The sequence below is a fragment of the Prosopis cineraria genome, unplaced genomic scaffold, assembly GCF_029017545.1.
Source record: "Prosopis cineraria cultivar Desert tree isolate PC_DT_omini unplaced genomic scaffold, ASM2901754v1 PC5, whole genome shotgun sequence".
Lineage (NCBI taxonomy): Eukaryota > Viridiplantae > Streptophyta > Magnoliopsida > Fabales > Fabaceae > Prosopis > Prosopis cineraria.
In genome coordinates this window covers 18633920-18661843 of record NW_026555336.1, presented here as the reverse complement: position 1 = coordinate 18661843, position 27924 = coordinate 18633920, and the positions used below count along the sequence as shown (strand labels likewise).

General features: G+C 32.2%; 1 long non-coding RNA gene across 1 annotated transcript; it reads left to right on the top strand.

Annotated features, from left to right (window-relative positions):
- The first annotated feature begins 12767 nt into the window (after positions 1–12767).
- On the top strand, positions 12768–22440 carry LOC129310475 (uncharacterized). Its single transcript, XR_008593122.1, has 7 exons — positions 12768–12906; positions 13091–13195; positions 13739–13956; positions 14080–14337; positions 19922–20097; positions 20714–20784; positions 22172–22440. It is a non-coding gene; the product is annotated as an uncharacterized LOC129310475 (long non-coding RNA).
- Positions 22441–27924: the final 5484 nt, after the last annotated feature.

The window sequence follows — 27924 nt, the reverse complement described above, 5'->3', positions numbered from 1 at the left end:
GTTGAGTAGTGATTTTATGAGATAAGCATTTTTGGTTGTGTATGGTGTATTGCACGAGTCCACAAAAGTCCATTGAGTGTGGTCGGATAGTTTATGTAAGCTATTGGCACGTGTGGTGGAGTTGGGACACCCTATTTAAGGGATTTTGTGAAAAAAGGGTCAAAATGGGTTTTAGTGTCTAACTTTTTAAAGAAAATTAGTTTGAGTATGAAAATGGTGCCATTAGCTAGACTTAGGAGAAAGCTTCGTATAGACACTAAAACCACATCAATTAGATGTCAGATGAAGTTTTGGGACGCGTCAGAAGTTCGCTCCCAATGCTGTCAAATGACAGCATTGATATGTTAAAATTCACGTAATGCGCCGCGGCGCATGGCGCCTCATGCCGCAGTGCATGGCACAGAGAAGACACGCTACAATGCACGAATTGTAAGCCATAGCGCACGTGTCACTTTTTACATAAATTTTTTTTAAGATTTTAAGCTCATTGTTTTGGGTCCCAATAGATTTCCAAGCTTCCGCTTTGTTTTTAATTCAAGACTCTGATTTTGATTTGCTAAATTATATATTTGAGAATTGAATTGTTGAGATTGGGATTCCTTCAAAAGATTTTGAGAAATTCCTTTATAAAACCTTATAATTTGGTAATCCTTTGATAGTTAAGCCCTGGATTACTATGATTTAGAGTTATTTATGGTTTAACCTTAGGGTGGTTACACACTCTAACTTCAACAATCTTCAACCTGCCCTCAATTCATCTCTCCCTAAGAAATAGAGTGAGCTCCTCGTCCTTTTCCTTCTCATTCTCTTTCTCCCTCTTCCGCATCTCAAGGTATAGATCAAGTGACTTATCCCTCTCTTTCATTGCCTTATCTTTGCCTTATGTTCTCCAAAACAAGAGGTAGTATGTTCCCATGGAAACTCACAAAACCTACACGGTGGAAACTCACAACACTTGCATGTCTTGGGTTAGAGTGAAGATGGCTTCTAGAATTTGAACTTGCCTTAGTTTTAGGTTGGAGTGATATGACGAACTTGTAGAAGAAGAAAAAGAGATGAGAAAGGTTTATGTTGTTACAAGAAAAAGATGATAAACCTATAATGTATGTTAGAAGATAAGGATGACGAACCTGTAAGGGGTTTGGTGGTAAGAAGAAGAGGAGATTAGAGAGGAGACCATATCTGTTAGAAGAAGCTAAAGACAAGGGGAGAGAGAGTAGAGGTTAGGGTTATTTTTAGGGGGGCGTCAGGAGAGAGGAGTAAGGAGAAGGCAAAGACATTACGGGGTAGGGGAGTAGAGGTTTGGGTTATTGGAAAGTGAGAGAGGAGGAGGAGGGAGAAGTAAAAGACGCAAGAGGGAGAAAGAGTATTGTGGGCTCATGATAATGGTGTTTAAACCCAATTTAATGGGGAGGGCAAGATTATCTCAAATTTAATTGTTTAGGTTCAAAATGTACTAATTACAAGTATAGGGTTCAAATCGCCCATTGACACATAGTTCAAGATCCAAATTACATATTAATCCAATTGTAAAATATAATGAATTGTTTGTATTGTTAATGTGTATAAATATGAAAATAGAGATGACGAAACTTGTTTAAACTTGTTTCAGTTATCGCATTGGCTTCTTATGTTTAATTTTTATCTATTTAGTCCTTTACAAGTTATGATTTCTTAAATTATTATGTTAGTTATTTAAGTTTTAAAATATAAATAGACTCACAAATTAATGTTAGATTTCAAAATAAGGATACTTGTATTATAGCCACTTTACACCCAAGACAAAGTTGATAACTCTCACAATCTCTTGTAAAAATGTATAATAATCTCTCTCTTTTTCCCCCCTTCAATAAGGCTAGCCAATGCTAGAGATAAAGACACCAAGTTAAAGCAACATTTTTGTCTTACTAATCTCTCTCACTTTGTTTCATTAGATCATTTCGGCCTTAGAACCAACTCCAAAAGGACAATTTGTACCTGATTGACTAACAATACAATCATATATGCTCATATACCAAGATTTGGTCATTAAATCATCCATTTTACACAATAAAGGGTTGTTTTTCACAAACTTTCATATATATGTTCTCTTGGCCAATCTATTCACATAATTACCACTTTCACACACATTCATACTTATACACAAAGTAACCTTAATCCACAATCACAATTCACCACCTATCATATAAATGGGCTAAGGTTCACCAAAATCACCACATATCAAACTTAAACATACATATGTATCCTATGACAACTTAACCATTTACAAATTTTACTACAAAACACATTTATTACACAATCTCTTACGCTTCAAGGTAGTAGCACTACTACATTGGTCCTAAATCTTTTCTAAATCTTTTCCTTTGCTTGACTCACTACTTGCACCTATAAAAATATAACCACGGGGTGAGATAATAATCTCAGCAATAGAATAATTGGATACTATTAACTAGTGTTTTCAAACCCGGACTAGCCCGAACTATCAGACTGTCGCTTGATGAAGAAAGTGGTTTAGTTCAACCATTTAACCTGTTCTAGTAGTTGACTTCAATTGGCCCGCTTTGAACTGGGTAGTTTTTAAAGACTTGAGAAAAAACTAGAACTCGAAGCGGGTTTTTGTAGGTCTGGGTAGGTCTTTAAAGCGGTAAAATTAGAATTTGAAAAATTTGAAACCCTTCTTTTGATCTTCATTTTTGAATCATTGCAAGTCATAAGCAGGTGCCTCTCAATTGCTATCTTTGCACTTCTCTGATCTCACTCTTAAGTCTCAACCATCATCACTCAACCTCAATGACTCAGACTTAGCTTTTAAGTTTCGTCTTCTACCTTTTATCAATTTTCATCAAACAGCCTCGACCTTTATTCCATTCCACCCTTCTTCAATCTCCATTTCCTTCAATAGTGGTAGTAAGCTAGGAATGAAATTTGAAGTTTCAGCAGCATTATGATGAGTGATGGTTGATTCTATGCTAGCTAGGGCGTTGAAGTTTGCTTGGTGTCTTCGTCAGAGGTGAGGCTTTTGTCATGTACATTGGGGTTTATGTTTTCTCAGCCTTTTTGTGATTCAATTTGTTCAATTATGGCTTTTAAATTTTAAATGATAATGCTTCATTAAATAATCAATAATTCTTCATAACAGATTATGTTTTGTGTGAATTGTGATGCTTTCTTCTTTTTCTTTGCTATTAGAAAAATTATTAAATCAGATTTTGTGGCCAACCTTGTGATGTTTGGTTATAATTGTTGCCAAAATTAGCTTTAATTTATTTTTGATGTTTCTAATAGCTTTTATCAATTAAAGGGATATTTAATTGTTTTCCATAAAAAAGTATAACACGCTTTGTTTAGTTGTTTATATTCCATATTGCCATTACTTGTTGTAATGTATTGAAACTTGTATTGAAATTTTCAAGTGATTTGTGGTAGTGCTGTATTAATAACTTGATATATTATGATTTGTTTTTGTCAAATTAATATTTTATTTCTTATACATATATAGTTGTATACATATAAATATTATTATTTATTTATTTATTAGATTATTGGTTCGACCATCGGTTAGACTGGTTGAACTATGAGACCTATAACCTGCTGACATTTTTGGTTTGTTGTCCGATCAGGGTTTTAAAATATTGTTATTAACTATCACAAATAACTGTAAAGTAGTGCATATACATAAACGAGTAAAACTATAGAACATAATTTCACTTCATAAAATTATTTTCACTTTAGAAAACTCTTTTCAGAATAATTTATTTCCACCAGCATGATCAATTGAAATCATAGGTTCTATTAGGCTAATATACTCTCGTGGACCTGAGTGCACTTGTAATAATCCAAAAAAAATTATAATAAAAATATAATTTAATCTATTATTGTAGCATTTTAATTGTAGATATTTTAATTTTTATGATAAATATGGCAACAAGGGTAGCTGGTATAGTGGAAGGTATGTAGGTGCTCTTCTTATCCTGTCACGAGTTCGAATCTCAGATAGCATAAAAAATGATGCTTTATTTTTTGCTTTTTTGTATGAAATTACAAGATAGCCCTTCCTCCAATTCAGATAAAATCTTCAACCTCTTTGAATTTTTGTAGAGTTTGCCAACAAAGACAAAGCTCAGACCATCCTCTCACCTCTGTAAATCCATTCGTTCTCCTCTATCATCTCAATGTCTTTAGTATGAGTCTCAACTGCACCATGAGTTCAGTGCTTTCATTTCCTCATGCTATTGAGTTTCCTTCCTCCATTCTATCATCCCTGTCATTATGCTGTTGTTGCATAAGAGCTGAGTCACTGGCGTGTTTGCTTCTGCTTTGTCCTCATTAGTTAGTTAGTCGTGATTTTTATTTTTCTTTCTCTATTATAGACCATGAGTTCCTCTTTATTTGCGTCCTCCTCATTACGTGATTGCATAAGCCTCATTATTCACTATTCATACACGAGATTATCTCCTCTTTGCTCTATTTGTACGGCATGAGTCATTTAAGGTAGAAGCCTTGACCTTTTAGCTTGTTCTTTAAAGAATATATGCTGGGAGAGTTGATTAATTAGTGTGAGAGTTTCATTTTGTTAGCCATTATTTTTCTAGTGCACCCGCTGTCTTCTTCTCACCCTGAGTTGTCCATGTTCAAATAGGTGCTGGGATGAGAAACCACATCATTAGAACCACTATTAGTGCTGTTGCGGGCTTGATTTGTTGTTGTTGATTCAGTTTCTCTCATTTCTTGCAAGCTATGTTTGGTTCTCCCTCTCTTCTGTCCAGCCATCCACTTCATTTCATTCTTCTTTGCTTTCCATTGTGGTGATCTAAGGTGAGGAAGCTTCACATGGTGTCTTCTCTTGCTTTGTGTAAGTATGAACTTAAAATTTGAGTTGCAAAAATTTGTCTCCTCTATTGCTATCTGTGACTGCATATATGGATGTATGAGAAGAAGAATTTTGATTTAAGTGGTAATTTGTAGCAGTAAGAGGAAGGATATGATGTTATAGATTGGAGTTTTCAATTGAAAATAAATGGATTATTCATATTGTAAGGTTTGTAGAAGCTGAAATCTAGGAGTAAAGATTAATTTTAGCTTGGAAAATTATGCCCATAAAGTGTTCAATAAAATTTCCTAGTGTAATGTCTGCCTTGACATTATCAAAATTCACCACACAATCACAATAAAAAATCATAATTAGGAGCAAGGATTGCTCCTAAGCTCACATTATGTATATAAGGGTTAAAACTAATAATCTTTTAGAAATAATTGTGAGATATTAAGGATATCATAAAAACCCTTTAAATTTATAGTTTGAGCTCAAACTTAATGATTTATAAAGATATTAGAAGCATGGAAAAGTTTTGGGAAGCAAAACACTTGAAAAACAAGGCCAAAAATGTCATTTTTGAGTATTTTAGCACATGCGCCACGGCTCGTGGTCCATGCGCCATGGCATATGGCACAAAAAAGCAAATTTGGTCACTTTACCGTTCGCTGTGGCTTGCACGCAATGCGCTGCAGCGTGTGTGTCCATGATAGCTTTTCAGGATGAACTTCGAATGTGCCCCATTTTCACATTCGATGTTCAATTGGAGTGATTCAAGTGCCCACACGAAGCTTATTCAATAAGCTAACTAATGGTATAATTTCGTTATGATCCAACATCGTATGAAAATTTTAGACACTCGGATGCAAAAGTCAGTTTTAAAAGCAATTTTCAAGCATCCAAGTACCCAAAACTCAAAACTTATACTATTAACTAATTTTGAGACTTAAACCAAGTCTAATAGACCAAAATAAAGTTGATTGAGCATTCAAACACATAAAAACATACCAAACATAACATTTGGCCACTTAATGCCCATTTCACCTAATATAGCCAAAATACAAAATCAACATCACATATACTATTTGGCCTCTATTGCCACATAATACACTACATATATAAAACATTTCTTGCACTTGTATTAGTATTTTAGCCCATCACCATAAAAAATCACCACATATTTACATCATATACAATATTAGGCTAAAATACAAAATAGCATAGTATATTACAAGTGCAACCAATTAAAATGATTTGCATTCCTAGTTGGCAAGATATAAATAATATCATATCATAAGTTTATGTACACTACTCAACCCAAAATTAAGCATTACTATTCATAATGTAGCAAATCTGCTAGTCCTTGCTTGATTCCTTCCCCTGCTCAAACTCAACAGTAGAACCTATAAAATGATTACCACGGGGTGAGATAAAAATCTTAATAACTAAGATAATCTACATTATTGATTAATATGCCAAGTTATAAACAACCCTTAAAATAAGCATAATAAACACACCATATAAAATCACTATAAGTTACATGCATGATCACTAACTATCCGGTCCTCCAATACTCCTGAACAAACCGACAGGCTATTTCACAAAATCAAACCACATGTATGGTTCCCAACCTCACCATCCATGGTAGGACTACCCGGTCAAGGTATCCTAAACCACTTCTAGACTACTGGTTCTCTCTATTACAAGTAATTGGGGGTGTGTTACTCCAACACTGCGTTCTACGGATGCTAAGGAGTATAGTCTTCAACTTCACACTCTTCTGGGTACTAAGGAGAGTAAGTCTCCAACACCGCAGCCTTTTTGGGCACTAAGGAGAAATATGAGCTGCACCTGGCATTTTAAGGTGCTTGCAGTGCCATAGAGACTTAATCTTTACTAACTCCATTAAGGTGATCTCTTACCCTCTAATATGCCACATTTCACAACATATTTTCACTTGACCATGCATAAACCACTTTCTAAACTAATATAATGAACATTATCACTTACTTCAAAAACATGACATTTTACAAATTAATACTCCACTCATTTTCTAAAATAGTCAATTTTACAAAATTCATACATATATACATAACAAATCATGCAAGAAAAACTTGAGAATAATTTATACAAGGTAATAAATAATGCAAATTATTTAGTTACCTTAACTCTTTTATTACTAAAAAGCATTACCCGTGGTACTAAATCTCTTCTTATGTCAAGGCAAGTTTTCCCATACCACAATCTACATCAACAAGACTATATGTTAATTTTCAATTAACACAAGCACTATTAGCTATCCATAACATCTCAATTCTCCCACTTCTCACTCATATTCTCAACAAATAGGCTTTTCAAGATTATAATTTTCTCACACAATCCCTTCAAGCCTCCCTCTAACTCTATAACAATATAACACTTGATATCTCAACTTATCACACCTTAATATCCTATAATCAAGCTAGGGCTTGATCCAATTTTTACCAAACAATAATTTAACTTCATACTACCACTTATCCAAGGTTAAGAAACTTAAATCAATCCTTTAGAGTTAATAGAAACCTTTAAAATATAGACTCATGGCTTAATCCATTTAGAGTAAATTTTCCCATTTCCAAATCCCACGACAAATGAGATGAAAAGGTAGAGGAGAAGGGTAGGAAACTTACTTAAGAGTTTGAAGGCCTTAGCAGTGCCCAAAGCTTTTCTTTCATGTTCTAGGTCTCCCCACAAAAACCATCTTTTTTTGATGATTTTGAAATTTTAACTTGTCCGCTGTGCTGTGCGTCGCAGCTCACGCCACACAAGTTGTGGCTCATGATGCAGCGAGCAAAATGTAAATTTTGCTCCCCCTGATGCCACTCAACTTGATCCAACTTTCATTCTAACTCAATTTAGATCCAATATGACCTAAAAAGCCAATTAGCAACCCAAAAATATAATTAAATTAATTAATTATCCATTAATTAGTTAATTTTTTTAGATTTAAAGTTTTTGAATGTTACACCTAGTAGGAAAGATATTTTAATAGAGAAGCTATTAATGATAAATGATAATACGTGGGTCAACTTTATAAAGCATAAATGTTAATTTTAAAATTTTAGATGAGGGGGTTGATTTGGAATTGGATTAAAATATTATAATACGTGCATTCATTTATTCTAAAAAATATGTATTTCCAAGATTGATGAAAGTATTTTTATATGGTTGTTAAGCTTTAAAATTTATTAGCTACCTAGTTAATGCAAGTTTGGCATTAGCCATAAAGTATGATTTATATTTGAAATAATTCATGCGAGTTTGGCATTGAAAATGATAATTTATTACAATGATAATTATTTTTCTCGCATGTTTGAAGTGTGATTTTAAGAGAACTCTAAACAGAACACTGCTGCTAACAGCAATTTCATTAGCCTGTAGCACGTTGTAGTTAAACACTAGCTAGTTCATCTCGTAAGTTTTGTTCTCATGTTTGATATTCATGGGCTTTGTACTCGCATTTGATTTCATGGCCTGAGCCACGTTTGGTTAGCATTACCCTTGTGGATTGTGTATCCATGTTTGTTTTTATAGCTACGGCTGCGTTTGGTTACTTATCCTCATGGACTGTGTGTCCACATTTGTTTTTGTGGCATAAGCCACATTTGGTTATTTACCCTTGTAGACTGTGTGTTCACATTTGTTACCTGTTCTGTTAAGTTATTAAAATTCTAAATATTGACTAATATGCGTTTTTGAAATTTTCATGATTTTGGCTAGCAGTTATATCACTCTGATTTATGTGTGAATAAATGGTTTTCTTTAAGCATGATAAATAAATTGCTTTCAATTTACTCTCATTTTATGATTATGGTTATGATTTACAAACTTACAAATTTATTTTGTTTAATTATTTTTAATTAGTTTACACCATTATTAGAGTTTGTTAATCTAAATTTTAAAATTTTACTTTAGGAATGCTATTTGCTAGAAGACTTATTTTGGCCCCAGATTTATTAGCTGACGCTAATCCCACCATCGACCTCTGAAGAGCAATATAACTACATTTGGTGAAAATTTTGGTTGGTACTATTACTTTTGATGAAAATATACAAGTCGTATGTATTTTGATTTAAAAGAAAGATTAGTGCTCCACATATATTGTTGTTAGAATTTTATTTTGATCTATATATACTATTACTGGCTGGAAGGAGCTAGCTCTTGATTGATATTGTATTTTGTGAAAAGTTTTGTTGTAAAATTTTCGGGAGATCCTATTTACAGGGGAGGTTCTATCAAAATTTCTACAAAGATGTTAAAGTCTTAGATGACAATTAATATTAAAAGTGTTAGAATTTCTATATGAACTAATTATTTCTTTTTAGAAAATAGAATAAATTTTTTTTTAAGGCTTACGGGAATGCGTGATGTAGTTTGCACCCGTGTTGGTCACCCTCTATTTTCAAGGCATGACAGTTTTTGGTATTAGAGCCAAGGTTTTATATATAGTTATGTGGAGCAAGAACTTTTTAGTGAGGTCTCAATTATCATTATGAACTTAGACATAATTATAATTGAGGCATCATTGAAAGTTCTATAGGAAGTTTTCGAACGTTGTTTATTTCTTGATATTGACTTCTTTGCTATATAAAATTACATTTTGAGTTAAATATTTCTTCTATTTCTTTATATAGTGAAATATGCCACTCAGATGTCGAGTATCTACTATGAGCTCCACTTGTAGTAGAGCCTCTAGTAGAATTTCTCTGACAGATGATATGCTCTTAAGAGGTAGAGGACGGAATTAAAGTAAGATCAGGGCTAAGAGTGGCCAAACCCTTAGGCCCCTTCAAGATATTCCTTCTAGAAGTGAACGAGTAAGTTCTCAGTTTGAGGAATAGACTACCCTTTGACCCATGATATGCAAGAGGATAATCCTATAATCAAGCTGTCGAAATTTATGAAATTAAATCCATCAACCTTTTCAGGAACTAATACACGAGAGGACCCAATTAAGTTTCTCAAAGAAATTGAGAAGAGATTTAGGGCCTTGAGATGCCCTGATGTTCAGTATGTCAAATTTGCAGTGTTCTAGCTTTAAGGAGTAGTGAGTACTTGGGTAAAAATAGTCCCAGGTTTGCATGCGACTAGAGTACCTTCTTTGACTTGGGAAGAATTTAAGACTACATTTTTGAATTGATATTTGCCTCAAAGTACTAGAGACATAAAAGTTGAAGAGTTTCTGACTTTTAAAGTGTAGTAAAGGAATGTTAATAGTAGAGTATGATCAAAAATTTATAAAATTATCTTCTTTTGCTTCTCATATTGTATCAACTGCAAGGGAACAAATTAGCAAGTTTGTACATGGATTATTGGTTGACATACATGATAATATAGCACCTATGTTGGGTCGTGATATCACCTATGCTGAGATTGTTGACAGTATGTTGAGAATTGAGAATGGACATAAAGTAGAGGAAGCAACTTTTAAGAAACACAAGAGGGAGCATGATGAGAAATTTCTTGGTTCTTCTTCCAAGAGTCATCAATTTTCAAGTCAATCTCACTTTCATGCCTTGCAGTCTAAACCTAGATCATTTGGTTCACCATTAACAAGCACTCCCATCGTGAGACCAAATTCTAGTAATGTTAGACCTTGAGCCTAGTCCATTCTGAATCAATCGGGTTACGTTAGAGTCCCTTGTACTGGTTGTGGGAAATACCATTCGGGACCCAGCCATAGAGTGTTTGGTGCACGTTTTGAGTGTGGGCAAACATGCCATTTGAGAAGAAATTGTCCATATTTCTAATCTATTTCTAGCCATGGATCAATTCAACCTTCTCCCTACCTTACTTCATCTTCTGTCCCACTTACTAGAACTACTTCTACTTCAGCAAGTAGGGGTATGTTTGGGAGGGAAAACGGTCAATGAGGACAGTCTTCTTCAAGGCAAAGACAGGCGAGAGTTTATGCTATGACAAGGCATGATGCTAAAGCTTCAAATGCTGTTGTTACAAGTATTATAACTGTGTGTTCTAATCAAGCTTATGCATTATTTGATCCTGTATCAACTTATTCATATGTGTCTACTTATTTTGCTAAGAGGTTGGGTAAAGAATCTACCAAACTTGATAATTCATTTGTAGTTGGTACCCTATTAGGAGAATCTTTAATTGTTTCTTAGGTGTAAAAGACTTGTGAAGTGTCTCTTGAGGGTAAAGAAACTTATTGATTTAACGATACTTGATATGATTGATTTTGATGTAATTCTGGGCATGAACTGGTTAGCTTCCTGCTATGTTGATTGCCACTTGAAAGTGGTGAAATTTGATATTGCAAGTGAAACTCCTTTTTTGTTGCAAGAGAGTTTTACAAAAAGATTGACTAATCTTATTTCGGCTTTAAAAGCTCAAAGATTACTACAAAAGGGTTGTCAAGGATTTTTAGCTGTGGTAAATGACATTGATAAACCTACTGTTAGTTTGGATCAAATCCCTATTGTTTGAGAATTTCTTGATGTATTTTCCAGAAGAATTACCCAGACTGCCACCTATTGGGAGATCAAATTCGCCATTGACTTGGTTCCAGACACTCAATCACACTAGTACAAAATAAGATTTTAACAACACATTTTTTGCCACAGTTTCCTAAATAACTACGATAATAAATGATATACTGACAAATTTGTAAATAAATAGAAAAATGTAGATTTTATTGCCACAATCATAAGTAATAATGTCATCGTAAATCATCAAACTAAATTATTTGACTTTAATTAAGAATTTTAATTAATTAATTAATTTAATAATAAAAATAATTATTTAATTTAATATATATTAAATGAGTGTGAAACGCTTAATTAATAAATTAATAAAATTAATTTAATTATATAAGTTTATTTAATTAAGTAATTTAATTAAACTTAAGTTTTTTGAATCCAAAGACATTAAATATCATTAAATTACAAAAATTAAATTAGTTAGAAAAATCGAGTTATTAATAAATTAAATTAACTTAATTAATTAAAATTATTAATTAAAATCTAAAACGAATTAAATGGCATTTAATTAAGAAATTGAATTGATTTGTAAAATTAAATTATAAACTAATTAGGAGAATTTAATATATTTAAATTATTAATTAATAATTAAAAATATAATTAAATGTTAATTATAATAATTATTAATTAATAATTTTTGTAATATTTTTTTAAAAAATGATATATAACAACAGGTCCCATTAAACCTGTCACCAAATGTCTTTTCTAACTTTTTTAATTTTTTTTTTAAGAATCAACCTATGGACACAGGTCCACATTAAACCTCTCACCATAGATGTGGACCTGTGGCCATTAGGTCTTCTTTTAGGTGCATTTTAGATATATTAATTACTTAATTCAATGATGAAAATTAATTAATTAATTAATCTAATTTAAAATATATGTGTCTAAGACACTTAACTAATCAATTAATATACCTTATTTAATAATATATAATTTTACTCAATTAAGTAATTTAATTAAAATTAATTTGTTTGAATTAAGAAACATTAAATATCATTAAGTTAAAAAAATTTTAAAAAATAAAGTTATTAATAAACTAAATTAATTTAATTAATTAAAATTATAAATTTAAATTTGAAATTAATTAAATGATATTTAATTAAAAAATAGAATTAATTAGTAAAATTAAATTATGAACTAATTAGGAGAATTTCGTATATTTTAATTATTAACTAATAATTGAAATTTATTAATTATTAATTAAAATAATTATTAATTAATATTTATTGTAATAATTTAGAAGAAAAGACAAATGGCGACCGGTCTCATTGAGACATGTCGCCATATGTCTTATAACTCACCCAATTGCATTTTAAATTTTTTTTAAGAAAGTCAGATGACCTAAAACCTGTCGCCAAAAATCTTAGGGTGAAGCTCCAACCCGCTCCTAACATCACAATGCCTCTAATTCCCGCGCATCGTTTTGTCATTCTCCCACAGCTCCCACCCTTATCTCTTCAGTTTTGACCACCTCCTCAGCTCCACCCCATATCCCTCTCGTCCCTTAGCGTGGTTTTTTGTTCCCAATCTTTTTTGTACCCTCTCTTTCTGGTAAGCTAATTTCACTTGCCCTTCTCCTTCTATTTTTCCCTCTCTTCAGTTTCCCAGTAATTATTATTTTTTCTCGTCACTCATGGTTTTTTTTCTTTTGTCAGTGATGCTCTTTTCGAAGTGCTTCTGTTTTTAGATGTTTCAGATGTGCTGAATAAACCGCTTGTAAAATTTCATGTTTCAGATGGACTGGCGCTAGCCTTGGAAGAAAATATCATTGGACAAGGCAGTTCTTGAGAAAGCAGCTGCTGGATTGGACTCTATTAGTGCTTTCTCCCAGGGCAATTAGGTAACCTCATTAAATTTCCCCTAAAGAAAAATAGAGTCCATAGGCCGCGTCAAGAAAATTTTCATAAAGACAATGTTTACTTTTTCTTCTTTTTGATAATATACTTTTGTTTTTATTATAAGTATGTTGTTCATATTAATATTAGCTTTTAATATCTGTTGCATTTTGTCTCGCTAATTTGTTATAACTACATGTTTTATATATTCAAATTTTCCTACTGCAAGTTTCCTGTTGGTTTGCCTAGATTCTTATTTTATGAATTTTATTTTCCTTATAACATCTTTAAGCATTTGTACACTGGGTCTCTCTTTTAGATATTTGAACAAACATTTATAGTGCCATAGCTTGATGTATATATTAGTTTTCTTGCATAAACTATGCATCTAGTCCTCTCTCTCTTTAAAAACTTGTAATGTTACAGGACTTGCGGCCCCTTGGTTTAGATGTCTTGATTATTTTAACATTCTCCTGGTTTCCTAGAATCAGCAATGTTAATTTCACATATTTTTCTTTTTTTTCCTCGTGTTTGTCTTTTTCAAACAGGATAACTACAAAAAACCAAACTATGTCCAAATTTCTATGGAGTCATATACCCATCTGACTGGTTTGGAGGATCAAGTGAAGACATATGAGGAAAAGTTCACAGTCTAGAGGATGGAATCAAGGAGCTGAGTGATAAGTTGTCACTGCAAATTCAGAGATGACAACCAAGGAAAACCTTGTAAAACAACATGCAAAAGTGGCTGAAGAAGCTGTCTCAGGTATGCTTTTTTTAATAATGAAACTACATACTAACTAAGATTTTCAAACTTCAATTTTACTTCAATTCTGAGGGCTTGTTATTGTTCTTGGATTTAGATTTTAATCATGTCCAATTGTTGCAGGATGGGAAAAGGCTGAAGCAGAAGCTTTGTCATTGAAGAATCATCTTGAATTTGTTACTCTTGCAAAACTCACTTTAAAGGATCGTGCATCACATCTAGATGGTGCTCTTAAAAGAGTGCATGCGATAGACAAGAAACCTGAAGGAAAAGCATGATAAGAGCCATTGAAGCACTTGCGTCTGTGAGTGAGTAATAGTGTCATTGCAAATTTCAAAGCACATGAATCAGCCTTTGTAAGCTCAATTTCATAGTAACAAGGTGTGTTAATGCTTCACTTCTATGGTACTATGTTCACAGATATTAATCAGCCTTTCAAGTTATATATTTTGGTCCTCTAGACTATTTTAGTTCCCTAGACTATTTTGTCTTCATGTTGGTGCTCTGCTATTTGTTTGTTAGTGTGTGTGAATGTGCCTAATAAGAGTGGGTAGAACAATATCCTGTGCAAATAATTTAATTATATTTGGCTAGTAGCATAACGAGGATATTATTATAATTAATTTTTGAGAATTGATCACATCTAGCTACTATTTAGCTATAGAATATTTCATTACTCAATGTTGCCATAGTAGTATGTTTTATTTTGGTTAACCTTATTTCATGCCTTTGCATAGCATCGACATTAATATTAATCCTAGCTAGTCATAATAGTAGCATATATTGGTGTGTGCTTTGCAAAACAGAGAATATCTATGCATGTATTGTCTTTATTAAATTTTGAACTGGTGAAAATAATTATAATAATATAAAATAATTTCAATTTCCAAATTAAAGCCATTTTTCCCGAGATCCAAGTTTTCTCAATAATGGATTCAGGTTTCAGTATTGGGAGATGGCAGGTACCACTTGGATACATATCATTTTATTAACAAGGCATCCTCTTCTTCTATTAAGTTTAACTAAGTTTAGTTTCCAAAGATCATTATTATTCAGAGAATGTTTAGAAAAATATTTACATATTATGTACCTACCTACAAAATTCAGAGAATTTGACTCAATAATTGTTATTTTATTATGCTAACTTGTCCATAAATCTCATGGTATAGGAACTTGATTGTAATTCTCCTACCAAAATTGTCATATTAATGTGCAATAGGATTAAGTAAAGCATATATATCTTGTGTTTGTGTTTTTGTCATCTATTCAAAGTTATATATTTTGGTCCTATAGACTATTTTAGCTCCTCAAAGTTTTACCATCTCTTTTTAGTTTTCTAGACTATTTTGTCTTCACGTTGGTACTCTACTATGGCGTGTTTAAATGGCAATTGAGCACCTGGCATTTGTAGACTGTGTAAGTGCCAAATTATCTGAACTAATGATACTTATGGTCATCATATATTTAATAGTTTTTAATTATGTATATTTGATAAATAGATCTTTATTTTGTTATTGGAGGTTAGCAAATAAAGTTGACAAGAAGCAAAATGAAATCAAGTGGGTGCATATTCAAAGTAAGTATTTTAAATTTATTCCTTAATTAGAATAAAGATTATAATATTGGTTTTATATATTGAATTAATTTTATTTTCTTAATACTATGTTATCATCTTTGATAAGGTAATAATATGTTTTTAATGCTTTATATTTTGAAGCTGGCCTTATACTTAAATTGTTATTTATACATATATTGTTATTAAATTTGCAGCATTTCACAAGTTTAGAGCCATATTTTAAGTAAGAGATAAGACATACACATAACATTTGGTCTAATTTTTTCCTAGAATTAACAAGATTAGAGTAAATAGTTTATATATATTTGTGTTGGAAATGCTTATATTTAGTTGATATCCAGTTTGTACTGGATGTATTTGTACTAATCTTTAGAACTGTTGTTATGTATTTATGTAGGTTTTATAATTAGTAAGGGATGTATATAGTTACGAGTGTTTAAAAAAAAAAACAAAACCCTTACAACCATAGTTATTTGTTATAAATGTGGCCAAAAATGCCATTTATGGACACAATTATGGTTAATAACTGTGGCCATAAATGGTGATCCTAACCATTTATGACCACAGGTCCGAGATAGACCTGTGGCCGTAAATGCATCTTTTCACCTGTGGTTGTAAATGTTATTTTTCGCCATAGTTCTATGAAGAATTATGGCAAAAAATGCCATTTACTACCACACACTATCTTCTGTCGCTAAAAATTTTTTAACTATGGCCAAAAACTCCATTTGCACTAGTGCCAATTTCTATTCCGCCTTACAGAATGGCACCTTCTGAGCTGAGAGAACTGAAGTCTCAATTGCAAGAACTATTAGATAAGGGATTCACCTGATGGGGAGCACCAGTACTTTTTGTGAAGAAAAAAGATGGGCCATTAAGACTTTGTATTGATTATCAACAACTTAATAAGGTGATGGTGAAAAATAAGTACCCATTGCCTCAGATCGATGATCTTTTTGATCAGATGCAAGGAGCTAAGTGCTTTTCCAAAATAGACTTGCGTTCGGGTTATCATCAGTTAAAGATCGAGAAGGAGGAGATACCTAAGATTGCATTTAGAACCTGATATGGTCATTATGAAATTCCTTGTAATGTCATTTAGGTTAACTAATGCACCGGTAGCATTCATGGATTTGATGAATCGAGTGTTTAGACCATTCCTTGACAAATTCGTGATCGTTTTCATTGATGATATTTTGATATACTCAAAGAGCCTAGAGGAGTATGAACATCACTTGCGGCTTGTTTTACAAACAATAAGGGAGCAATAACTTTATGCCAAGTTCTCTAAATGTAAATTTTGGCTTGATAAAGCTACCTTCTTAAGACACGGTGTTTCTAAAGATGGTATTCAGGTGGATCCAAGCAAAGTAGAAACGGTGCAGAATTGGCAAAGACCGACAACTGTTATAGAAATTCATAGTTTCTTGGGTCTTGCAGGATATTATCATTGTTTTGTCAAGGATTTCTCCAAAATAGCTACTCCACCGACGAGACTAACTCAGAAGAATGTGAAATTTGAATGGGATGACAAGTGTGAAGATAGTTTCCAAAAGTTAAAAGAGTGTTTAACTTCGACACCAGTCTTGAGTTTACCATCAGGCAGCAGAGGGTATGCGGTTTGTTATGATGCTTCTCGTGTGGGTCTAGGGTGTGTCTTAATGCAATATGGATGAGTTATTGCTTATTCCTCAAGGAAACTTAAGAAGCACGAGCAGAACTACCCAATTCACAATTTGGAGATGGCAACGGTTGTTTTTGCATTGAAGATCTGGCACCACTATCTTTATGGTGAGACTTATTGAGATTTATACTTATTATAAGAGTCTTAAATACATTTTTGAGTAAAGGATCTTAATTTTAGACAAAGAAGATGGATGGAGTTGCTTAAGAAATATGATTGTACAATTCTTTACCATCCTGGCAAAGCAAATGTTGTAGTTGATGCATTAAGTAGGAAACCTATGGGAAGTTTGGCGCATATGACTTTAGTAAGGAGGCCTTTAGTGCAAGAAATTCATAAGCTTGAACAGAGTGGAGTGAAGTTTGAGATTGTTGATAAGGGAGCATTTCTAACTCACGTATGAGCTTGTTCTTCTTTAATGGATCAGATTAAGAGTGCTCAATTTTTGGATCTAAAGTTATGCAAGTTAAAGGAAGCAGTCATAGTAGGAATTACACTAAGTTTGAAATTGACTAGGAAGGGAATTAAAGTGCAATGGTAAATTTTGCGTGCTACAAGAGGAAAATTTAAAGTGACTTATCTTGAAAGAGGCTCATCAATTCTGCGTATGCCGTTCATCTAGGAGCAACAAAAATGTATCAGGATTTGAAACAATTGTATTGGTGGGATGGCATAAAAAGGATGTGGCAGACTTTGTTTCACACTATTTGACATGCCAGCAAGTTAAGGCAGAACATCAGAAGTTAGCTAGATTACATCAACGATTAAAGATACCAGAGTGGAAATGGGAAAATATCATTATGGACTTTGTTACCGGGTTGCCTCGTATGTTGAAAGGACATGATTTTATTTGGGTTATTATTGATAGATTGACTAAATCAGCTCATTTCGTTCTAGTGAAGACAACTTATAATGTTGATAAGTATGCTAATTGTATATTGATGATATTGTATGGTTGCATGGGGTCCCAATATTGATAATTTCTAATAGAGGCCCTCAGTTTACTTCCCAATTTTGGAGATCTTTCCAAGACACTTTGGCTAGTTAACTGGATCTTAGTACTACTTTTCACCCATAAACAATGGTCAATCTGAGAGAACCATCCATATACTTGAAGATATGCTAAGGTCTTGCATTTTGGACTTTGGTGGTAGTTGGGATAAATACTTAGCCTTAGTGGAGTTCGCTTACAATAACAGTTATCAATCTAGCATGCAAATGGCTCCATATGAGGCCTTAAATGGCAGGCAATGTAGATCCCCTATTGGATGGTTTGATGTTGGCGATCCTAAGCTTTTGGGGCCAGATTTGGTACATAATGCTATTAAGAAAGTGAAAATAATTAGAGAAAGATTAATAACAGCTCAAAGTCAACAGAAGTCTTATGTTGATAATCGACGTCAGGAGTTATAATTCATTGTCAGGGATAAAGTATTTCTTAAGTTATCTCCTATGAAAGGGGAGATAAGGCTCGGGAAGAAAGGTAGCTACGCTCAAGGTATATAGGCCTATTTGAAATCTTAGAAAGAATTAGTTCAGTTGCTTATCATTTGGCGTTACTGCTTGAATTGTCAGGTATTCATTCGGTGTTTCATGTATTAATGCTGTGAAAATATTTATATGACCCTTCTCATGTGATAGAAACTTAAGGAATTCAGATAGACCCAGATTTAACTTACGAAGAAGTTCTTGTAGCTATTTTAGATCGACAAGTTAAGAAGTTACGGTTGAAAGAAATTGTTTTGGTGAAGGTGTTGTGGCGTAACCATTCTCAGGAAGAAGCTACATGGGAAGTTGAACGTGATATGCATGCTAAGTATCCACATCTATTTGAAAAAATGAGGTAAACACAAATTTAAATTTAGAGGACCGAATTTCCTAAGGAGGGGAGAATGTAATAATCCACAAAAAATTATAATAAAAATATAATTTAATTATTATTGTAGCATTTTAATTGTAGATATATTAATTTTTATGATAAATATGGCAATAAGGGTAGTTGGTACAATGGAAGCTATGTAGGTGCTCTTCTTATCTTGTCACGAGTTCGAATACCAGACAGCAAAAAAAATGATGTTTTATTTTTTGTTTTTTTCATATGAAATTATAGAATAGCCCTTCCTTCCAATTTAGATAAAATCTTCAACCTCTTTGGATTTTTCCAAATCTGCTGATAGAGACAGAGCTCAAACCATCCTCTCATCTTTGTAAATCCTTCGTTCTCGTCCATCATCTCAGTGTCTTCAGTGTGAGTCTCAATTGCACCGTGAGTTCAGTGCTTTCATCTTCGCATGCTATTGAGTTTCCTTCCTCCATTTTGTCATCCCTATCATTATGCCATTGTTGCGCAAGAGCTGAGTCACTGGTGTGTTTGCTTCTACTTTGTCCTCACTAGTTAGTTAGTTGTGATTTTTATTTTTCTTTCTTTGTTCCAGACTATGAGTTTCCTCTTTGTTTGCATCCTCCTCACTGCGTGATTACATAAGCCTCATTATTCATTGTTCATACACGAGATTGTCTGCTCCTTGCTCTGTTTGTGCGACGTGAGTCATTTAAGATAGAAGCCTTGACCTTTTAGCTTGTTCTTTGAAGAATATATGTTGGGAGAGTTGATTAGTTAGTGTGAGAGTTTCATTTGGGTGGCTGTTATTTTTCCACTGCACTTGCTGTCTTCTTCTCACCCTAAGTCATCCATGTTCAAATAGGTGCTGGGATGAGAAACCAAGTTATTAGAACTGCTATTGGTGCTGTTGCAGGCTTGATTTGTTGTTGCTGATTCAGTTTCTCTCATTTCTTGCAAGCTGTGTTCGGTTCTACCTCTCCCCTGTCCAGCCATCCACTTCGTTTCATTCCTCTTTGCTTTCCATTATGGTGATCTAAGGTGAGGAAGCTTTACATAGTGTCTTCTCTTGCTTTTTGTAAGTATGAACTGAAGATTAGAGTTGCAAAAATTTATCTCCTCTGTTGCTGTCCGTGACTGCATATATGGATATATGAGAAGAAGAATTTTGATTTTAAGTGGTAATTTGTGGCAGTAGGAGGAAGGATATGATGTTGTTGATTGAAGTTTTCAATTGAAATAAATGGATTATTCATATTGTAAGGTTTATGGAAGCTAAAATCTAGGAGTAAAGATTAATTTTAACTTAGAAAATTATGCCCATAAAGTGTTTAATAAAATGCCTAATAGGAGAGATATGTTAGTAGAGAAGCTATTAAATTATGAATGATAATGCGTGGGTCAACTTTCTAAAGTATGAATGTTAATTTTAAAATTTTAGATGATGGTTTGATTTAGAAATGTGTTAAAAATTTCATTTATTGATATCTTGATATGGTCTGAGGAAGAGCAGGACCCTATTAGTAGAGAAGCTATTAAATTATGAATGATAATGCGTGGGTCAACTTTCTAAAGCATGAATGTTAATTTTAAAATTTTAGATGATGGGGTTGATTTAGAATTATGTTAAAAATTTCATTTATTGATATCCTGATAGGGTGTGAGGAAGAATAGGACCCTGACCAGCATTAAAGGCAAGACACTTTTGAGAATTTGAAGCTCTGACAAGTAAGTGAATAGAATTTCATTTAATTTATTTTTAATAAGTCTTTCACTGAAATATTTTATTTTTATGAGTTACATTAATTTTGAAAATTATGGGACGTTGATGAAGGATAAATAAATTATGATATGTGCATTCATTTATTCTAAAAAAAAATTTCAAGGTTGATGAAAGTATTCTTGTATGGTTGTTAAACTTTGAAATTTATTGGCTACCGAGTTAATGCAAGTTTGTTATTAGCCATAAAGTATGATTTTGACAAATTTTGAGATTTGAAATAATTCATGCGAGTTTGGCATTGACAATGATAATTTATTACGATAATTATTTTTCTCGCATATTTGAAGTGTGATTTTAAAAGAACTCTAAACAGAACATTGCTGCTAATGGCAGTTTCATTAGCCCGTAGTGCATTGTGGTTGAACACTAGCTAGTTTGTCTTATGAGCTTTATTCTCACGTTTGATGTTCATGAGCTTTGTACCCGCATTTGATTTTGTGGCTTGAGCCGCATTTGGTTAGTATTACCTTCGTGGATTGTGTGTGTATGTTTGTTTTGTAACTTCGGCTATATTTAGTTACTTACCCTCATGGACTGTGTGTCCACATTTGTTTTTGTGGCATTAATCGTATTTGGTTATTTACCCTCATGGACTGTGTGTTCACATTTGTTACCTATTCTATTGAGTTCTCAAAATTCTAAATGTTCATTAATTTGCATTTTCAAAATTTACATGATTTTGGCTAGCAGTTATATCACTTTGATTTATGTGTGAATAAATGGTTTTCTTTAAGCATGAAAAATAAATTGCTTCTAATTTACTCTCATTTTACGATTATGGAGACGACTTATAGACTTACAAATTTCTTTTGTTGAATTATTTTTAATTAGTTTACCCCATTATTAGAGTTTGTTAGTCTAAATTTTAAAATTTTAATTTGAAAATGTCACTGAAAAACTTATTTTGGCCTAAATTTATTAGCTGGCGCTGATTTCACCATCGACCTCTAAAGGGCAATATAACTACATTTGGTGGAAATTTTGGTTGGTACTATTATTTTTGATGAAAATATGTAAGTCTTATGTATTTTGATTTAAAAGAAAGATTAGTGCTCTACATAGATGTTGTTAGGATTTTATTTTGATCTATTATACTGTTTCTGGCTGGAAGGAGCTAAGCTCTTGATTGATACTGTATTCTGTGAAAAGTTTCGTTGTACAATTTTAGGAGATCCTATTTACAAGGGAGGCTACCAAAATTTCTACATAGATGTTGAAGTCTTGAATGACAATTAATATTAAAAGTGTTAGAATTTCTATATGATCTAATTATTTCTTTTTAGAAAACAGAATAAATTTTCATTTTAAGGCTTATGGAAATACGTGATGCAGTTTATACCCTTGCCGATCACCCTCTATTTTCGGGGCTTGACAGCACCTTCAGTGGTAGAATCACCCAGTCAAAAGCATTCTGTCCCACCTTTGCACTGACTTCCTGAGTGCACCTTCAATGATCGGGTTGTCATTACTCTAACACCACATCTCATAGATGCTAAGGAGCTAAAATGTCCAATACTGCACCCTTATGAGCACTAAGGAGATAATCTCTAACACCGCATCTCAATTAGTACTAAGGAGATAAAATTCTCCAACACCGTAAACCGTTGAGCACGAAGAAGAATATATGCCATATAGATTTCTCACTACTTCTCCTTGTGGGTGAACTCCTATTCCTATGATCTTGCTCGCATACAAATAAGTGTTTTATATTCTGTTGCTCACCATAAGTACACGAGTCATTGTTAGTAATATAATGAAAGTAAAGTATCGTTCCTTAGAGAATTTGTTTAAAAACAATGATCAAATAAAAGATTAAGTGAGTTCAATTAAGTTGAGCCAAACATAATTAGGAAAAAGTTAATTTTGCAAACTAAACTAATACTAGAAAATAAAGAAGCAATTGATTCATACTCTTCAAACATAAATTGGGACCTAGGATTATTTATCTCCTTATATTTTATAACACCAAAATTATCTCCTCTCATAAATGCTTTTAATGAAAATAAGTGCTAACTTAGAGTTCTAAAAATACTTGGACAAGCTCTCTCAAATTATGAATAAGTGTTTAGTTAAATCAATTGTCCAATCATTTGTTATAATTAATAAAATTTAATTTTAAGCACCAACCTTAATGTAGCTATGCAAGGCTAGCAAGTATATATCTATTTTACTAGTAAAACTATCCATTCAACATGTAAATATCAAGTTCTTGCATAATTTTACTCAAGTTCTACACTCAATCTAGCCATCTCAAATATCAATTAAGTGAACTCAATATCTAAATGGTGGCCAATCACTTAGAAGCATTAAGGTAAGAGTAAAATAAACACATATATCATTAATCACAAAGAGAGGAGGAACTTAATGTTAATCCATACAAAGGTTCAAAATAATCCTAGAGCAACGAGTTTAGCTCCTCATAAACATCAAAAAGCTACAAATATACAAGATATTCATAGCCAGTACAAGATTACAAGAAGGAAAGAGAAGAGGAATAGAAAAACTAAAGAAAAGAAGCTCCAAACATCTTCAAAACTCTATTTCCTTACTTCAAGCACTTTCAATGCCTAAACCCTAGCACACCCAAGCTCTAAATGTGTTTAAACGTTTGAAAAATGCATTCTGGGTTGACCTTTCAACATATATATGTCATAGCCAACTAATTTTTGATAAATAAAACGCAGCATTTTTCTGACAGCAGTGAAAGTCGCAAACGAAATCGTGACTTTCTGACGACTTTGGCATTTTTGAATTGTTTTTGTAATGAATGAAATTTATCCTTTTTACACTTGATTTCTTCATCCAAAAGCCTTCCAAAAACATCAATAAAGTTTCAAAAATGCATCTAATCAAATCTTAAACCAAAAATAACACAAAATTAGACCGAAAATATTAAATTAAAGCTAAGAATACAAACTCAAAGCAAAATGCACATTTTTTTAATTTGAAAAATAAAAGTATATACAAATAAGGCAAAATGGATTAAAATTTAAGGAAAATGTGATCAAATAACATGAAATTTTAGAAGTTAACATATTCAAATTCATATATATAGTTATATATCGTATATTCCCAAAAACTTTTTTATTTGAAATCTTTTTCATGCAACAATCATTTATGAAAAATGATAATAAAATCTCTTTGAATTATGTAAATGATAGTTTAGTCCCTTGAAATGTCATAATTGTTGGATAGGGAGCGCAGCGGAAGAATAAAAAATTAAATTCCTATCCTGATATGGATTGAATGAACTCATTTAAGCTAAAAGGATAAAAGAATTACCTTTTAATTTTGAGCTCCTCATATGTTATCTGCAAGTAATTGGATCTCAAGAGATGATAACATAGATTTGCTCTTTCTACTAGTATCCACACAAATAGCTATTAACTCAAATGGCATGCTAGCGTTTAAAACGTCTGTCCATTTTCTTAAACGTCAAACTACTCTTCTCTAGGGTTTTTCCATGGCTTTCAATGTGTTTTGCCATCAGAACTTTTTCTGACTCTCTCAAAAAACTCATTGAGGCAAATCCCAATCTATAATATGTATAGAATAGGGTTTTTGCCTTCTTATTCAAGAGCTAACAAAGAAAAATAGATTAAATTTATTTCATAAATAAAATCTATAATATCATATCTAATTTGAATTTATCTTCAAAGTTTAAATTATAGAATTGATATGATATTATCTTGTATCATATTAGTTATTAAATTTAATTGATTATATAGAATTAAATTTAAAACTAACACAAGATAATATAATATAATATAATATCACATATACATATCATATTATATATATATATACACAAATATATATATATATATATATATACATACATACATACATACATCAGATATATATATTTTGAATGTATATATATAATTATATTTTGAATTTTTTATTTCATATATTTATATATAAATATTTATTAAATAAATATTTAAATAAATATATATATATATATAAAATTCATTCACCCTAGATTAAAGCATTGAGTCTAGACATATTTTTGATTGAATGAATTTAGACATTATAGTTCGAGTTGGATTGTTTTTATGTGTGAGCTTGTAGGCCCATATGAAGTTGGGAATAAGCTAATTACGCTACTAGCTCACAAGTTACAAGTGGCATTTACCAAGACATTGCAATTACGCAATTCATATGGGGATTGATGATCCGATGCAATCTATCATATAATTGTGTCACATCTCTTTTATCACATGATATTTCGATCAAGTGTGAGACATGAAATTGTCATTCTCCTTTACATGATTATTACTTTCTCGATCTATGAGTAGACTGACTATAACAATAAAAATCTCTTTCCATTGTAGTATGACCATGCATTTTCTCAAGTCTTACTCATTAATGGGCCCAATAATATCTCTTAAATAAGGTGAGGGACAAATTCTCTCTTGATCACTGATATTCCTCTGCATGAATATCACTAAACTCAATCATAGCCTTTAAGATTATCCAATCAAAGGTGACTTTTAACTAGGTCAAAATTCAATGGTCATCATATAGGAATCCATGATGATCTTAGGTTAAAGGGCTTAGTGATATGGTTACATATGAGATAAGCTTATGACTTGTACTATGAAGCTTTCTCATAGCGGGTCGATCTAGCACCTTGTAATCTTTCAAATGCCTTCGACTTTGATTTATATCTCTATAATCAATCAAAGTATACTTATTTTATTTCATCTATAATCCCTCGTAGATGACTGATCTGGAACATTTAGGACAATCACTATAGTTTGTCCAAGATATAATTATCATGGTGAACATGCAATCCATATGATAACAAAAGAGAAATTCATTGAATAATAATATGCATAGTACAATGATTAGCCATAGAGCACAATTTCCAACAATAATTCCTTGAAGTTCCTCGAGACTTTTTTGTTATTAAAGAATTAAGGAAAATGACCACATTTCCTTAGTTCAAGATTTCAAATGTGAACTTATGAATTGCTGATGCTTTCTTGTGATTTTAAGAAGACAAGTTGTAAATCTTAAAATAAAACTTATAATGGTAATTGATATTTGCAACACTTGAGGAATATTAGGATTTCAAATGCGAACTTGTGAATAGCTATTGAATTCTTATGATTTTAAGAAGAAAAGTTATGAATTTTAGGACAAAAATTGTGAATGACAATTGATTTTTGTAGCACTTGTGCAATATTAGGATTTCAAATGTAAACTTGTGAATTGTTATTGAATTCTTGCAATTTTAAGAAAAGTTGTGAATCTTGGAGCAAATCTTGTGAATGGAAATTGATATTTGAACTAAGGGTAATTTTGTCATTTATATTAATTCTTTAATGATAAAAAAGTCCTTAGGGACTTTATTGGCATTATGATATTTTGAGGGACCAAATTGTCATTTATATAATTCGAAGGAATTTTATTGTCATTTTTCCATCATTTATTTTCTCAAAACATGCACAATTTAAAATAATTTCATGCTGTTGCTATAATACTCACAAGCAGTTATAATAGACAATCAAATAGAGTAAGTTGTTCAGTTACCTCAACTCTTCTGTCACAAGAAAAGGTTACTCATGGATTATTCCCAATAGTTAATATCCCCATATGTTTTATCTCTTGAGTTATAGATGCAACACGACAATCTACATACAATTAGTACTATTTAGTCAATTAATTAATCAAATTGACCACAAGTACTAATTATCATCTACAGTCACCTTTAACTATTCTTTCCCTTTTATTTGGTCAATTTAGGCTCATTACATTCCAATCACACCCCGTTTTACCACTTCTATCAATCTTAATACACTTCTTTCACAACTTCATTCCTATTTCCCTTTTAGTTTAGAGCTAATTTAAGCTTATAGCTTCAAAGCTTTACTGTTTAATTCTAACTTAGTCATAAAACCTTAATTTAATTCTTGAGAACCTTTTTATTATAAAAGCGTAAGAAACACATCCCTTAAAACTTTTTGATTCAAATTTTTTGTAACTTATACTAAGAGAAATTAGGATAGAATTGAAGCTGAGGGCGGTACGAAACTTACTCAGTAAGCTAATGGTTAGAAATGTCTCTTGAGGCTTTAGAAATTGATGCCCTACATAGCTTTGGGTTTTCCACCTTTCTTCCTCACGTTTCCTCTCTTTTCTCACCAAAAACCATGAGCTTCCACATCCTTATTAATCAATTTTCTGAGCCATGCACTGCGGTGCATGCATCTTGTATTGCGGTGTGTGGCATAGTGAGGTAAATTCTTATTGCACGCACATGCTTCATCCAAAACATGACTCTTTCACTTGAATCTGTTCATTAAACATTCCAAAGAGTCAAAATACTAAATTGTCATCCTATATCCTAATCACTCACTAATTTACCAATTTATCCCTAATTAGAAATTAATTTCATATTAAAAAATCAAGATGTTGCATAAGACATCTATTCTTGAGGAGCATATAGTAGTTTATACGCTCTGTGAGTAAATAATGTCACTTATATGCCAAGAATGTCCTCAAAGAACTGGTGAGTTGGATTAATGCCTCTGTAGATGCAATTGACAACATCCATGGAATTTAAGAAAATATATATCTTTTTAAGTTCAGATCCATGCAAAGTTTTAAGCCACATTTGATGGCTTTAATTTTTATTGGTGGATCACCCAAGCTACATATAAAACCACCTAGCTATTCACCTTTGTAATTTCTAACTAATCCTCCCCATGCTGTACTTTAAATTGGATGAGCGACGCATCCACATCCGCATGAACTTTATCTTATGTTGGGGCAGTCCAATTGTAGTCATAGATGGTTTTGTTGTTGTAATAAATTATGAGAGAACCTAGGTCTCTTTCCTTTATTAATCTCTTTATGCACATACATTGCGATTGTCTCTTGGAATGTGGTTAGTTCCTTCAAAAACATCTTGACATCTATGCACTTATAATAACTAGCATATGTGTTTGACTAAGGTTGGCACTACCCTAGCAAAATAATACTAAGCTATACTAATGTAGTACTAATATGAATCTAGGTCGATCTCTACGAGGACACTTAGTTGGAAATTTAGGTTTGAAGTGTGTTAAGTAAAA